At 42.8% G+C, this 13,947-nt stretch overlaps 1 protein-coding gene and 1 long non-coding RNA gene across 12 annotated transcripts in view; one reads left to right on the forward strand and one right to left on the reverse strand.

The window, feature by feature from the left end:
• LOC125483514 overlaps positions 1–13,947 on the forward strand; it is a 73,646-nt gene that overhangs the window by 32,447 nt on the left and 27,252 nt on the right. The gene's annotated exons all lie outside the window — the stretch shown is intronic.
• The window catches only part of LOC109915678 (RNA-binding protein 43-like), a 63,085-nt gene that overhangs the window by 23,519 nt on the left and 25,619 nt on the right, over positions 1–13,947 (reverse strand). The window lies entirely within an intron of this gene.

Genomic DNA, 13,947 nt, shown 5'->3' on the forward strand with positions numbered 1-13,947 from the left:
TTCTATCCGCTTCCCCCTCTCTCCCTATTTATTTCAGAATCCCCTTCCCCTCCCCCATTTCTGAAGAAGGGTCTAGGCCCTAAACGTCAGCCTTCCTGCTCCTCTGATGCTGCTTGGCCTGCTGTGTTCATCCAGCTCGACACCTTGTTATCTCAGATTCTCCAGCATCTCAGTTCCTACTATCTATGGAAAGGACCTCCACTGTTTTTCATTCTCTGCATTATCCACACCCTCAACCAATGCTTTTTCTCCACCCTATCAGACATCAAGGATCGTAAGAACACCGAACTTGCTCGTGCTTAACTCCAAACACAGGCCTCCTCCACCACCCTAGACCTCAACTCTCTCCAGGACCTCATTCTTTATTTGCTCGGTGCCATTAACCATGCGGTCCCCTCGGCCAATCCCACTGACGCTGATGACAACATCACTTCTGCCGATGTCATCAATGTCACTTCTACTTCCACCTACGTGACCATCCCCATACACACACCCAGTCCTGAGTCAGTCTCCATCCCCACTCCCATTTCCAGCTCTACACCTAGCCCCAGCCCCAAGCTCTGCTGGGTATTCACCATCCCCCCAGACCTCCCCCTCACTGAGGACAAACGAACAGTCCTCAGCAAAAGACTCCCCTTCATTCCCCTGTGCCCACACATCAATGAATTCCGTTCATGTCTGGATGTTGAACTCTTTTTCCACTGCCTCCTTGCCTATTTCTTTAACCGCAAGTCTAACCCACCCTCTACAGACCCCTTCTTCCACCTCCAACAAACCCCATCCTCCTGGACACAATCCCATGGCCTCCTACCCTGCCTCGACCTCTTCATCTCCAACTGCCATCGCGACATCAATTACCTAAATCTTTCCATCCCTCTCACTCACTCCAACCTCTTCCCAATGAAATGCTGAGCCCTCTGTTCCCTCCGCTCCAAACCTAACCTCACTATCCAACCCACAGATAAGGGGGGTGCAGTACAGGTATGACGCATTGACCTCTACATTGCCGAGGACAGGCGCCAACTCGCTGACACCTCCTCCTCCTGCCCCTTCGATTATGACCCCACCCCTGATCACCAAAACATCATCTCTCAGACCATACGTAACCTCTTTACCTCAGGAGACCTCCCACCCACAGCCTCCAGCATCTTCATTCCCCAACACTGCACTGCCCAAAATCCACTAACCTGACTGCCTGGCTGACCTATTGTCTCTGCCTGCTCCTGTCCCACTGAACTTATCTCCACTTACCTGGACTCTGTTTTTTCCCCCTGGTCCAGGAACTCCCCACTTAAGTTCGGAACACTACCCATGCCCTCCACCTCCTCCAAGACTTTCCATTCCCCAGCACCCCCAAAACCTCATCTTCACCAAGGACATCCAGTCCCTGTACACTTGTATCCCCCATGCAGGTGGCCTAAATGCCCTCCGCTTCTTCATCTTCCGCAGGCGAAACCAGTCCGCCCCCACCTACACCCTCATCCATTTAACAGAACTTGTCCTTACCCTCAACAACTTTTCCTTTAACTTCTCCTACTTCCTACAAGCTAAAAGGGTGGCTAAAGGCGCCTGCATGGGCCCAAGCTATGCCTGCTTTTTTGAAGGATATGTGGAACAGTCCCTCTTCCGCTGTTATACCGGCACCATCCCTCACCTCTTCCTCCGTTACATTGATGACTGTATCAGTGCTGCCTCGTGCTCCCATGAAGAGCTTGAACAGTTCATCAACTTTACTATCATCTTTCACCCCAAGCTCAAATTCACCTGGACCATCTCAGATATCTCCCTCTCCTTCCTGGACCTGTCCATCTCCATCTCTGGTAACCGCCTCAACACTGACATCTATTTCAAACCCACCGCCTCCTATAGCTACCTTGAGTACACCTCCTCTCATCCATCCTCCTGCAAGAATGTGATCCCTTACTCCCAATTCCTTTGCCTCTGCTGCATCTGCTCCCAAGATGGAGTGTTCCACTCCCGTACATCCCAGGTATCCTCCTACTTCAAGGATCACAATATCCCCTGTCCATTGATCAAAAATACTCTCAACCGCGTCTCTTGCATTTCCCGCACTTCTGCCCTCAAACCCAGTAGCCCCAACAAAAATAAGAACAGAGTCTCCCTGGTCCTCACATATCACCCCACCAACCTCCACATTCAGTGTTTCATCCTCCACCACTTCTGCCAACTGCAATCCGACCCCACCACCAAAGAGTTATTTCCCTCCCCATCCCTATCTGCCTTTTGTAGGGACCGCTCTCTCCATGACTCCCTCATCATCTCCACACCCCCCAGCAACCCCACCACCCCCGGCTCCTTTCCCTGCAACTGCAGGAGGTGCTACACCTACTCCTACACCTCCCCCCTAAACTCCATCTGAGGCCCAAGAAAAACTTTCCAAATCCAATTCGGGTTCACCTGTACAGCCTCCAACCTGCTCTACTTTCGCCGTTGCTCCCGATGCGGCCTCCTCTACATTGGTGAGACCAAATGCAGACTCAGAGACTGATTCGCTAAGCATCAACAGCACCTACTGGTTGCTAACCATTTTATCTGCTCCTCCCACTCCCTCGGTGACATGTCCATCCTGGGCTTCCTCCAGTGCCACAATGACACCACACGCAAACTGGAGGAACAACACCTCATATTCTGCCTCAGGAGCCTACAGTCCGATGGCCTGAACATAGAGTTCACCAGTTTCAAAATCTCCCCACCCCTGGCCTCATCCCATGTCCAACCCTCCCTCTCACCCCTGCCTCCCTGACCTGACACAACCTGTCCATCTTTTATCCCACCTCTCCGCCCCATCCTTCCCAGTGACCAATCCCCCCTACTCCCTACCTATATCCACTAATCACCATCCTGCCTACCTTCCCCCAGCCCCACCCTTCCTCCCACTATTTATTTCCCAGCTTCTTTCCCCCTTCCCAAACCTGCTGAAGAGTCCTGACCTGAAACGTCAACTCTCCTGCTCCTCTGATGCTGGCTGACCTGCTGTGTTCCTCCAGCTCCACACTGTGTTGTCTCTGACTCCAGCACCTGCAGTTCTTGCTGTCTCCAACAGATTAACCATGATCACTTTGACTGTGTGGAGCAGTCTCGAGGAGTTGAAGGGTCTACTTACATTTTTATATACCTGCTTGCAAAGCCGCAAGCTGGAAAGAAGTGACTTAATTCCAAACTTTAGCCAAGTATTAAAACATTGCTTTCTCATGCCTATCATCAGTCAGCAATAGAAAGTACATTTAAAAAAGTAAACTCACATTGGCTGGCTTTGAAAAAGAGTCACTCAGTAAGGTGAAGCAACTAGGAGCCATGTTAATGATATGTCGCTGTAACTAACCAGCTGAGTTAACAATTTACTGTAGGAGTGGAATGATCTGTCCTCAGATAATGTTAATATCAACATTGCTCTATGCCTGATTTATCAATAGATGCAGTAAAGGGGCACCTGGCTTAGTCTTTACCCTCCTAAAGGTGATAATGATAAACTGGATGACTCTCTGGATGTGTTCAATCAGGTGAAGTTGAATTTCCAGTTCAGACTCCTGCAGAAGTCAATACTACCATCCTCGCAAGAAAAATTTTGTTACATTTTCATTATCCAAAAAATGAAAAGAATTACATTAGATGCTGTCCAGTGAACCGACCAATGCAGCACTGAAATGTCAGAATTGAAAGAATCATGGGTTCTGTATTTTAGGTGAATACTTTTTGGTAAGCCATCATGTTATATAATTTATGTCAAAGGTAATTGAATGCAATGTCCAATGCTTTCCTCGAAAAATCATATCCTGTTCTTCTTCATAAATCATACATTACAAGAAAATGAAATCTAATAGATAATATTTTTAATACCATTTTTGATTCAAATAGCAGTTCTTATTTCTTTTACATTAAAATAACACTTGTAGGCATCCATGTGAGAGAAACGTAAACTGATGGACAGACCGACTGATCAATGTAATTAGATGATTACACTTTACTGAAATCAAGTCTGTCAGACATGCTTTTCAAATTTCACATTTCTTTTGAACATGATTCTTCTTTATGCCACATTTTTAGTTGCTTTGCATCAAAATAACATTGTAGCTAATGAATATTTTTTAAAAAGGCTATTTTATTCCTTTTCCCTCAACTTTCATGCTAGGCTATAAGTCTGGTGACTTGCTGCAAACTAATGATCAGTTTGAACACAGACAGCCCTCTAAAAGGGGTAATTTTAAGCTGATTGACCCATCATGAAACTGACAAGGTCATGTTTCACATTCCACCTGATTCTATAATTCATTGAAGGTCATGGAAAGTAATAAGAAATAAAGGTGTAAAACTTGCATTCCAATAGATCCTTTGCTTTTCTACCCAGCAAATTAGTTAAAATCGCCCTCAAGAATACTGGCAGGCCCTCATACTTATGAAAGTTTATGGTTGTTCTTGCACCTCTGCTTATTAACTATTCACACATATGAAAGCTCCAGCATAGGTTACTGAATAGCAACCAAGAGCAGGAACTGACGAATTTTCATAGTCCTTACCCCAGGTCACAGTGCAGCCAATGATCACTTTGGTTAAGGTTAGCTAATTTGGCACAGACCATGGAAAAGTTAGGCATATATTTTTACGCAGATTCTCTCACATATCTGCCACGTTTTAGCCACGGATCAGTTGGAAGCTTTTTCACCTCAGACTCATAATGTTGTGTATCATGGGACCTTAATTAGAAAGGTCGAAGTTGACATTCCGGTGCAATACTGAGTGTAAGCTTTTTGGATTCTGCCCGAGATAGGCGGTCCAGTATTCACAAGTAATCTTCACATAGTTTCTTAAGGTTATGAAGAGTTTAAATCTGGTGCAACAACTAAATAGGCATAACTACATACAACCCATGATAATTGAGGCCAGTTCATTGATGCAGGAAGATGAATAGATGATTGCCCCACAGAGTGTCGATATCAGTAGCTTGTGATGGTAGCATCCTGCTTTCTAGTTGAATTTTTAGGGAACTCTTCCATTGGTCTTCCTCCAATCCTTGAAGAGGACAGGTGCCTGTTTTAATTCCAGTAGTTAGCAGTTTACACTATGCTCCATGGCTCTATTTTGAGGAAGAGTAGGGAAGTTATCGCTGGTGTCCTGGCCAATAGTTATTATCAATTAGCATACAAAAACAGATTTTCTGGTCATTATTAAATTACTGTTTGAGGGAGTTTGCTCTGCAAATATTGACTGCCTTTTTTTTCCAATACAATAGTGACTGTATAGTATTTCATTGAATGTAAAGCGTTTTGAGATTCCTGGTACTTATAAAAATTGTTATGTAAATTCAAGTCTTTTCTTTCTTTTTAACTTCCAGAGAAGCTTTATTGCTCCAAATATGCAGCAGACAATTGGGAAAGCTTCCAAGAATTTCACCCTCAGGTCTACTTTTGAATTCTTGTTTAAGTTTGGATCAGAAGAAGTTAATCTTGTGCAGAAATGCAGCAGAACAACTTCTTCCCAACCCCTACTATGTAATACATTTGAGAACTTCAAAATCTCATTGTACACTCAATTTTAAATTGATTTCTTTTCTTTTAAACTGCAAGTTCCTTCTTAATACATTTTGGCAGGCCCAATTCCCATTGAAGCCTAAGTCCTGGGGCAATTTTGGCAAACGTCATAAGTGCAGATAATCGCATACTGAATGGTTGAGGGTCCATTGTAATGTGTATTGATGATTGTGAATGTGGAACTATGGGCGGCGTGGTGGCTCAGTGGTTAGCGCTGCTGTTTTACAGTGCCAGCGACCTGAGTTTGATTTCAGCCTCAGGCAACTGTCTGTGTGGAGTTTGCACATTCTCCCTGTGTCTGTGTGAGTTTCCTCCCACAGTCCAAAGATGTGCAGGTTAGGTGGATTGGCCCATAGTGTGCGGGGATGTGCAGGTTAAGTGGATGAGCCATGGGAAATGCAGGATTACATACCTTCCAGGTGAAACAACACTTCACCTGCACTTCCCAGAATCTAGTCTACTGCATTCGCTGCTCACAATGTGGTCTCCTCTTCACTGGGGGAACAGAGTGTGGACTTGGTGACCGTATCGCAGAACATCTACGTTCTGCTCACAAAAAAAGACCCCAGACCCTGTTGCCTGCCACTTTAATGCACCACCCTGCTCCCTGGCCAACATCTCTGTCTCTGGCTTGCTGCAGTGTTCCAGCGAAGTGCAATGCAAGCTGGAGAAACAGCACTTCATTTTCCGCTTGGGGACCCTACAGCCCTCCGGACTCAATATTGAGTTCAATACTTTTAGGGCCTAAACTCTCCCATGTCCCAGCCCCCTACCCCACACACCAGACCTTGTTACCACATAGCCTGCCATTACACACCCCCTGTTGTTAGTCACTAACAGTCTCCATTAACAACTATTCACTCTCCCAGCCTGATCGTTATCAACTCCTTTGTCTGTCCAACTGTCTTTCTCTCTCTTTGGGCTCTATCCTATCGTTTACTCCCTATTTTCTGCATATAAACTGAAGAGTTCCAACTCGTCCATGCTGATCAGATATCCTAAATAAATTTAGTTCTATTTGCCAGCATTTGGCCCATGTCCCTCTAAACACTTCCTATTCATATACCCATCCTGATACCTTTTAAATGTTGTCATTGTATCAGTCTCCATCACTTCCTCTGGCAGCATTCCATACAAGCACCACCCTCTGCGTGAAAATGTTGCCCCATAGGTCCCTTTTAAATCTTTACCCTCTCACCTGAAAACTAAGCCCTCTAGTTTTGGACTCCTCCACGCTAGGGAAACGACCTTGTCTATTTACCCTATCCGTGACTCTCATGGTTTTATAAACCTCTAATAGGTCACCCCTCAGCCTCTGACGCTCCAGGGGATATAGCCCCAGCCTATTCAGTCTCTTCCCATAGCTTAAAATCTCCAACCCGGGCAACATCCTTGTAAATCTCTTCTGGACCCTTTCAAATTTCACAACATCCTTCCTATAGCAGGGAGACCAGAACAGCACACAGTATTCCAAAAGTGGCTGAACCAATGTCCTGTACAGCCGCAACATGACCTCCCAACTCCTATACGCAATGCGTTGACCAATAAAAGCCAGCGTACTAAACAACTTCTTCGCTATCCTATCTACCTGCAACTCCACTTTCAAGGAACTATGTACCTGCACTCCAAAGTCTCTCTGTTCAGCAACACTCCCCAGGACCTTACCATTAAATGTATAAGTGCTGCTTGATTTGCCTTTCTAAAATGTAGTACCTCACATTTATCGAAATTAAACTCCATCTGCCGCTTCTCGGCATTGGCCGATCTGATCAAGATCCCATCGTACTCTGAGGTAACCATCTTGGCTGTCCACTACACCTCCAATTTTGGAGTCATCTGCAAACTTACTAACCATATCCTGTATGTTCACAACCAAATCATTTATATAAATGACAAAAAGCAGTGGACCCAGCACCTATCCTGTGGCACACCACTGGTCACAGGCCTCCAGTCTGAAAAGCAACCCTCCACCACCACCACCCTCTGTCTTCTACCTTTGATCCAGTTCTGTATCCAAATGGCTGTTCTCCCTGTATTCCATGTGATCTATACTTGCTAACCACTCTATCATGAGGAACCTTGTCAAATGCCTTACTGAAGTTCATATAGATCACGTCCACCACTTTGCCCTCATCAATCCCCTTCGTTACTTCTTCAAAAAACTCAATTAAATTTGTGAGACATGATTTCCCACGCACAAAGTCATGTTGACTATCCCTAATCAGTCCTTGCCTTTCCAATACAAGTTAATCCTGTCCCTCAGGATTTCCTCCAATGTGTCCATCACCAATGTCAGGATCAATGGTCTATTGTTCCCTGGCTTTTCCTTACTATCTTTCTTAAATAGTGGCACCACATTAGCCAACCTCCAGTCTTCCGGCAACTCGCCTGTAGCTATCGATACTACAAATATCTCAGCAAGGGGCCCAGCAATCAGTTCCCATACAGTTCCAGGGTACATCTGATCAGATCCCAGGGAATTATCCATCTTTATTTGTTTTAAGCTATCTAACACCTCCTCCTCTGTAATATGGACTTTTTTCAAGATGTCACTATTTATTTTCCCACGTTCTCTATCTTCCATATCCTTCTCCACAGTAAACACTGATGCAAAATACTTGTTTAGCATCTTCCCCCTCTCCTGTGGTGCCACCTATAGGTGACCTTGCTGATTGTTAAGGGGCCCTATTTTCTCCCTAGTTACCCTTTTGCCCTTAATGTATTTGTAGTATCCCTTTAGATTCTCCTTAAACTTATTTGTCAAAGCCATCTCATGTTCTCTTTTCCCTCTCCTGATTTCCCTCTTAAGTACACTCCTACTGCCTTTATAATCTTCTAGGGATTCACTCCACCTCTGATGTCTATACTTGACATATGCTTCCTTCTTTTTCTTGACCAAAGCCTCAAGGAATTAAAAACATTCCAACTGCCATTGCTCTGTCCAATTTACCAACTGATCAATGTCAGATTGTAGCCTGAGACCATCCTCCTTACTATCAATAGCACCACCAATTTTTGTCATCTGCAAACTTATTAATTATACCTTCTACATTCACATCCAAGTTGTCAGTGTACATAACAAACAGCAAGGGTCCCAACACTTATCCCTGTGATACACTGTGGTCGCAGGGTTCCAATTGCAAAAACAATCCTCCACCATCACCCTTTGCCTTCTATTTGTAAGTCAGTTTTGGATCCAGTTTACCAACTCCCCTTGAATCACATTATCTTTTGGACCATCCTTCCATGTGGGACCTTGTCAAAGGCCATGCCGAAGTATATGTAAATCACATCAACTGCACTATCCTCGTCAGTATATTTCATAAAAACTCAATTAAATTAGTACGAGTGGATTTCCCTCTAACAAATCTGTGCTGACAATCCCCAATCAATCCACTATCCTGATTGATCCCTGCCATTCCACATGTTGATTAACCTTGACCCTCAGAATTTTTCCAATAATTTCTCTACCACTGTCATCAGACTAAATGGTCTATAATTACCTCACTTATCCATGTTGCCCTGTTTGAACAAAAAAAGCCATATTAGCTATCTCTCACATCAACTGTGGCCAGTAAAGTAGTAAATATATTTTCCAGGGCCCCAGCAATCTCCTCCCTTGCCTCCCATAGCAGCCTGGGGCAAAGCACATTGGGCCCTGGGGATTTATTGACCTTTATGCCCGCTAAAACAGCTAGTACCTCCTCCTTATTAATCTTGACATGTTCAAAGATCAAAGAATCCCTACAGTGTGGAAACAGGCCCTTTGGCCCAACAAGTCCACGCTGACCCTCGGATCATCCCACCCAGACCCATCCCTCTATAACCCACCTAATCTACACATCCCTGAACGCTACAGGAAATTTTGACCTAGACTGCACATCTTTGGACTGTGGGACAAAACCAGAGCACCCAGAGGAAACCCACACAGACATGGGGAGAATGTGCAAACTCCACACAGACAGTCACCTGAGGGTGGTCCCTGGTGCTGTGAGGTTGTAGTGCTAACCACTGAGCCACCATGCCACCCATATTCTCGAACATTACCATCCCAACTGAAATCCCCAGTTATAATGTATTTCTCCTCTATGAATAAAAATGAAAAACACTCATTTGGATTGTGGGGCAGGCAATGGCCTAGTGGTAGTATTGCTGGACTGTTAATCCAGAGACCCAGGTAATGTTCTGGGGACCTGGGTTCAAATCCTGCCACAGTAGATGGTGGAATTTGAATTCAGTAAATATCTGGAATTAAAAATCTAATGATGCCCATGGATCCATTGCCAATTGTTAGAAACATCCATCTGGTTCACTAACGTCCTTCGGGAAGGAAACTATCATCCTTACCTGGTCTGGCCAACATGTGACTCCAGACCCACAGCAATGTAGTTGACTCTTAACTGTCCTCTGGGCAATTAGAGATGGGCAATAAATGCTGCCTAGCGAGCAATATCCTCATCTTGTGAATGAATCAAAAAAAACTTAAGACCTTACCCAAGTCTATTGGCTCCATGAGCAGGTTGTCTTTTTGATCTCCAATGGGTCCTACTCTTTCCCTGCTAATTCTTTTAACCTTAATATATTATAATATCCCTTGGGGTTATCCTTTGATCCCATAGGCCAAAGATATTTCATGGCCCCTCTTTGCCCTCCTAATTTCCTTTTTAAGCAACCTCCTACACTCTCTTTTTGAAGGGCCTCCCCTGTTTTTAAAGCCATATACCTGATATATGCTTCCTTCTTTTTCTTTATCAAACTCTTGATATCCCTTGACATCCAGGGTTCCCTTCACCTTGCCCTTGCCCTTCACTCTTAGAGGAACATGCTGGCTCTGAATTCTCACTGTCAGAAGCAGGCAACTATTTGTGGTCAATTGTGTTTTACTGCAAGAAAAATCCGTGGGATGCGAGATAATGTGAGCTATCTAGCTGCAAATACTGGGAGACTGGCAGGAGCTAGCATTACAAACTGAAGAAATTATAAGATCTATTTGTCACAGTTAGTTAATTATTCTAGAAAGTTGAAGATAGGAAAACAAATCATCACCAGTTCATTAGCTCCACCCTATCTTTTAGTATTCTAACTGCGAATTTGAATCTTTGAGAATTTTTATTTTGCACCAATATGTTATCAAAAATCCATCCCTCTTTGAACTAAGCAGAAATAATGATTAACACTTTCATAAGCGCCTCACGTAATGCACTTTGTCAGGTCTACTGCTGGGGGTAGGGTGACTGAGCAGGAAGGGCGATAGCCAAAATATCATCTTGTCGAAGGTTATTCAAAGGAAACAGTGAAGCAATGAAGCAGCAAGTTTCAAGTGAGTCATAAAAACACAGGGATTAATACCTTGACAAGAACAGTAATCAAGGTCACTAGAGAAATGATCAACTCTTCACTTTACTCCTTGTCCCAGAACTATCAGGAGATTTCCATTAGGTTAATATCTGGCAACAACTCATGCTTGCGTGACTTAACTAACTGAGATTTAGAATTGGAGCTTGTTATCTCTGTTCCTACCTGTACATTCCCCTATTAAAACCAATAGATCTATAATATCAATAGAATTATTAATAAAATTTAAAAATACTTATCAATTAAGAGTTGACACTTCTTTGCTTAGCCCATATTTCAATAAGCAAAAGAAACCTTTTATAGGGAACATCCTGGTGTTTAAACTTCTTAGAAACTGAAGTTGTGAACCCATCCTTGGGCACCTCTTTAACATCGGCAAATAGCTCTATCCATCCAGCCAATATCTACATATAACATAGCATCAGTTTCAGATGTTTCCTGTAGACAAGAAAAATCAAACGTGAATTTTGGTTCAGTGTAAACCAAAATCTAAAAATGGTCTGGCATCATTAATCTTCAGTCCAGACTTTTAGAACACTATATCTAAGTTTTTCGATATGGCTTGGGAAATAAATGCAAACCCATGTTGCTATGGTTTCTCCTAGTGCTAGGAGGTTGAAGGCCAAAAAATGTGCTTTTCAATGGTGAAGTGGAGTTTGGAATCTAAACATCGATCTGCCTACTGCAATCCTCAGAATGATTCACCAGGTCCTGTAATTTGTATTAGCTTTAGAGACAAAAGGTCTGATAAGCTGGAACAATATATCTTTCAATCACTGTTCCGTAGCCTGTTTCCCCCACTACACAATTATCAGTTTATGTGTACAGCTATTTTTTGAGCTGAAGGATGCAGAGTCAAGTTGAACTCAAAGAGAGATGCCATTAAATGCTCTGCTAAATCAAATACCGGCCGATTGGCTGAAATCAGCAAGTTATGTGCAGACCGAGAGAAAATACTATGATTAGTTTAATAATGACAGTACCTTTACTTGTCAAGTAGATGCCTTTCTGTTCTCCCATCATTTGGCAAACCGATTTCTAACACATTTTAAATGGATTGGGAATCTGTCTAAGTTATTTATGAAATGTGTAGCATTGTGTCACATTTACCGACCCTTGGAACATTTTCTCATTTAAATTGCGCATGTTGAAGTTTGAACATATAAATTGAAAATATGGAGTATTTTTATTATTATGCAGTCCTGTTTCCTGCTGCCTGCTGAATCGTACATTGTACAGCATGCAGCAAAGTGTTTTAATGTTCATTCGTGGTTTGCTGTAAATATGCATAAACTCTCAGCTAGATGATTACACAAAGTGGTGTAGTCAAACTAGAATGGAATGTGCTCTGCAATATTCCATCTTCATTTATTCATATCATTATAGAAATGCACAGTGCAGAAGGAACCATTTGGAACATCACTGTCTGTGCTGTCTTTCTGATAAGGTATCAATTCATCCCAGTTGTCTAATCTTACACCATTTTCCTCTTTAAGTAGAGACCCAAATCTTTTTTGAAATTTATCCTTTCTTGCAATGTACTGCATATTACAAGAACTCACTAGGGAAAAAGAATCTTATTTCTCTGCTTTGCACTGACCCGCTGCTAGGCAAAACAGTTTTCTTCATGTACTTTACAAAACACCTTGTACAACTGCAACAATTTCATGAACAAAAACAAAGTTGCTGGAAAAGGTCAGCAGGTCTGGCAGCATCTGTGGAGGAGAAAACAGAGTTAATATTTTGGGTCCGGTGACCCTTCCTCAGAACTGAACAATTTCATTTTTCACATTTTATTTTCAAAATTATCATTCTTAGAACTTGTATCAACCTTATATGGAAATGGGAAAGCTCCAAAACTATATATTTTTAAACTTTACCAGCAGGGCATACTTTAAAGTCTACAAAAAATTTTTTGATCATTGAAACATTGCATAAATAATATGAAACAATATCATGATATTGTTTACATGTGATATTTTGCAATAAGGGTCTTAACAGGGTGGGCATTGAAAGGCTGTCTACTCTGACAGGGGGATCTAAAACGTGGAGCACTGTTTCAGGAAAATTTAACAGGATCATTTAGGAGTGAGTAGAAGAGAAATTTCTTCACTCAGTCTATTGAGATAGGGCTGTTGATGCTCCATTTCTTTTTCCATCGTTGAATATATTAAGACTTGGAGAGGCAGATTTCTAGTCTCTCTGAGAATCAAGAGATATGAGGAACAGCCAGGAAGGTCAAGATGAAGATGATCAGTCATGTTCATACTGAACGGTGGTGCAGGCTCGAGTGGATGTGATTCTTTATACTTTGTAAAATCTCTTATGATTGAGCAACAACTTGCCTTCTTATCAAGAAGCATATCCTGAGACACTTCACAATACCAGAAGGACTTGTCAAGTGAATGAAAGAATAAAGATGACTAGAAATGTGATTTTCAATTGAGAAGAAGTGTTTGGAATCTATATATAACTCTGCTTAATGTAGTCCTCTGAATGAAAACTTCATCACAGAATATATTTCAAGGATGGTCTTAAGAAAGGTAAAGGGTGTTTATAGGAGAATTCCAGAGAGTAGGGCTTAGATAAGCTAAAGGCATGGGTGTAGACTATGAGGCAAAGGAATCAAGGAACATTGGAAATGCTGGACTCAGAAGAACAGGCCGTTCTGCAGTGAGGGATTTAGGACTGAGGTTATGTGGGTGTCACAAATATAAAGAAACGAAGGGAAATCAGGGGATGAAAAATTTGATCCGTTCTTAACCCCCTCTGTTCCAGTAGAAATTACATATGCTAAGCTGCACATATATTCCAACTGTATCTTTTGCCAATGCCGAACGAACATTGATCATAATCTCTTTAAGAATATGTAGTATAGGAGTAGGTCATGCAGCCTATCACATCAATAAGATAATGGAGACAGTAGGAACTGCCGATGCTGGAGAATCTGAGATAACAAGGTGTAGAATTGGATGAACACAGCAGGCCAAGCAGCATCAGAGGAGCAGGAAAGCTGACGTTTCGGGTCTAGACGCTTCTTCAGAAA

This window comes from Rhincodon typus, chromosome 7 (assembly GCF_021869965.1).
Source record: "Rhincodon typus isolate 14 chromosome 7, sRhiTyp1.1, whole genome shotgun sequence".
NCBI lineage: Eukaryota > Metazoa > Chordata > Chondrichthyes > Orectolobiformes > Rhincodontidae > Rhincodon > Rhincodon typus.